The following is a 3,115-nucleotide window of genomic DNA, read 5'->3' as shown; positions in this document are numbered from 1 at the left end:
TCCGCGCAGCGCCCGCGCCGCGCCCCGCCCCGCGCCGCTCTGCCCTCCCGCCCCGCCCGCCGGGGCCGCCCCGCCGCGGGCCTGTTGCCGGTGCGCGGCCAGGCGCGGTACTGCAGCGGAGGGCACCCCCCGCACACACCCCCCACACACCCCCTTCCCGCAGCCCCGGCGGCTCTGTCGCGGCAGCTTGAGGCGGGCGGGCTGGTGTCCGGAGAGACAGAGATCCGCGCCCCGGGGAGGGGGCTGTCCTGCGCCAACGCCCGCAGGCGCTGGCTCCCGAGTCCGGGAGTGCTGTCGGGGCGGAGAAGGTGGAAGTGAAACTGTGAAACGCAGCCTTCCTCCGTCCCGGCTCGGGAGCGACTTATGTGACGGCAGCTAACCCCGGATCGCTCACAACTTTGAAGACATTTCTTGTTTTATTGGTTCTTTTCTGGTAACTCACCGATGGAACCATGTAATCATAAGAGGTTTTCCCTTCTTTCCTGGGAACTGGAAATCTGTGGCTTAGTTCGCACATTTTAGGGCCAAAAAGCCCCATGTGGTCCAATGGGTTCAATAGCACTGGTCATCATACCACACAGCAGTTTTAAGCACTGAAAATAGGAAAGGATGCAGCTACATCTTCTTTTTGCCACCATACCATTTTTAGGTCTCAGCAGAGGGCCATTAGGGTGGAGCTCTTCTGAGTAGTCACATTTTTTACTTACCTGACTCTAACCTGGGAGGCAAGCGTGTTGCAAGCACTGCAAAATGTTGCTTATGTCTTTCTCTGCACTTTGAACTTGGACAACTTAAGAACAATTCTGTTTTAAAGAGCAGCATGTCAGTATCTTAAGACTATCATGCTGCCTTCTGTAATGCATTTCAAAAGTGCTGCTGCAGTTATATCATCACCAAAATGCTCCCTGAAAGGTAATTAGTCCATAATCTACTGATAGCAGTCTAACATCTGACTCACACAGCAGTGTTATCTCTATGTTTTTACCTTAAAAGGTACAGGTAGGCTGATCGTTGTCATCTTTCTAATTTTTCAGTGCTGAGTTACATACCACAGAGAAGCATTTTGCTCACGTTGCTGCTGTCATTTTCTCTGCCCTCCAGGTAAGAGCGTCTAGACAAGGACTTCTAGCCTCCAGGCACCTGTTGTACCCCCATGGCTGCTTGTGAGCTACTCAGGGGCTTGTCCTGCAGCCTGCCTGTTACAGGGAAGGCTGCTCCCACATGTCTGAGCCTCCTGACAGTGGTGGCCATGGAGGAAAAGGGTGTTCCGGAGGGTTTTTTCTTGCATCTTTCAAAACAGTGATGTGTTGCCCCTGAATCATACAGGGGTTTGTGTTGTTGGACAGGTTGCAGCAGTCACATTATGCAGGGCTGGGAAAGGAAAAGGGCAAGCCACAGGTGGGGAATTAATTTCCATTTTAATTCATAACTTGTAGTTCCTCCTATGTCAACAGTACCACGTGGTAAGTCTGCTGTAGGGTAAGAAGTCTGGGTGGACCTGAGCAAGAGCTCACACTAGTGTGTCAACCCATTTGGCATCAGGAGCATAGGGCAGGTTGAGGTCCATGAGCAGGAGAAGTAATTTTCTTGAAAGGAGACGAAAGGGATGATGGGGACAGAGGATGGCTCTGGAGAAATTCCTGAGGCGGGAGGAAAGGAGATGATCTGGACTAAAAAACTGCAGAACAAAATATTGAGGGGGATGAAAAATGGTATCATTAGCTGGAGAGGAAGAGTGTAACCAGGCTTGGGCTTGAGTTGGAAAATGAAAGAGCAGTGGCCAGTGAGGGGAAATGAGAGGAGAAAGGCTACACGGTGGGTATGCAATTGCAGGGATAGGAGAGAGAAAGAGTATGTGGTAAGGACATACAGCACTGTCAGAGGTAGGAGGCCTGATATTGCTGAAACAGATTAATTCCATAGAAAACTGGAGAGACAATTTCCAGATAACCTCATGTAGGACATTCAAAAGTCAACTTGATATCCAAACATTTAAACGCTTGGTAGCATAAGCCCACTCCTTTGAGGGGCTGCCTGTCTTGCGTGCCTCAGTCCTCACAAGCCAGATAACTGAGTTGCACTTTCCCGCCTAGCAGCTCCGCTCTTCCTAGATGAATTTGTTTTATTTGTTGGAGGCTACACAGTCTGCAACTCTGGCCATGGGCAGTTCATACCCTTGTCACACCTCCTTCCTGGCTCTTGGTGGCCTCATGGGACCTGCTCAAGCATGCAGCTGCAAATGCACCCAAGCCAGTGGCTCGGTGAATACCCCCTGTGGAGCTGTGCGTGGCCACAAACTGAAGGCATCTTCCCAGGGCAGGTGTTGCTGTCTGCTGCTTTGCAGGGCTGGTGGGAGTTCAGCAGAGGGTAGGAAGTGTGCAGAGGTGTTTCAGCACAGTTTTATTTTCTTTGTCTGTCAGTGTTGCCTCTTGAGGTGAGAGTAGAAAAATCACATAGTTACGAGGAGGTGAGTGTTCTCCTCTCCCCAAACTTTCCTCAGGATCATAAGCTTTTGGGTTCATACTCTACTACTGGTTAGAGAAGAACAAGAGATGTTTACAGCTGTCATTCAATAGTTCATTATCACCCTTCACTGTGAGGGTGGTGAGGCACTGGAACAGAGTGGCCCAGAGAAGTTGTAGAAGCCGCATCTCTGGAAGTGTTCAAGGACAGGTTGGATGGGGCTTTGAACAATCTGGGCTTGTGGAAGGTGTCCCTGCCCACAGCAGGGGGGTTGAAACTAGATGATATTCATCCCTTCCAACCCAAGTATTCTATGATTCTTGCAATATGGTTGTAGGTAGCCAGGTAGATGGAAAGGCCCAGAAATGTGATCACCTGTCTAGTGTCTGCATTTCTCAATTACACTTAAGAAGTCTTTAAAGAGTGATGATGTTCCCTGAATATACATGTTACAGTAAGTTTCAAGGAAATTAGTAGGGATGGAAGGCCTGGGAGGATGGCCTCTGCCTCCTCAGAGATGCTGAGTAGGTAACCTGAAGGAAAGACCTGTGTTGGCAGAGGGTGTGATGCTGTTCTTGGGGAGATGCAGCAGAAGCCTTTCAACCTTATCTGTCAGAGTGAAATCCTGGCCCCTGAATCGCGTGAAGAGAGA

This window comes from Corapipo altera, unplaced genomic scaffold (assembly GCF_003945725.1).
Source record: "Corapipo altera isolate COAL_440 unplaced genomic scaffold, ASM394572v1 1, whole genome shotgun sequence".
NCBI lineage: Eukaryota > Metazoa > Chordata > Aves > Passeriformes > Pipridae > Corapipo > Corapipo altera.
This window is presented reverse-complemented; position numbering follows the sequence as displayed.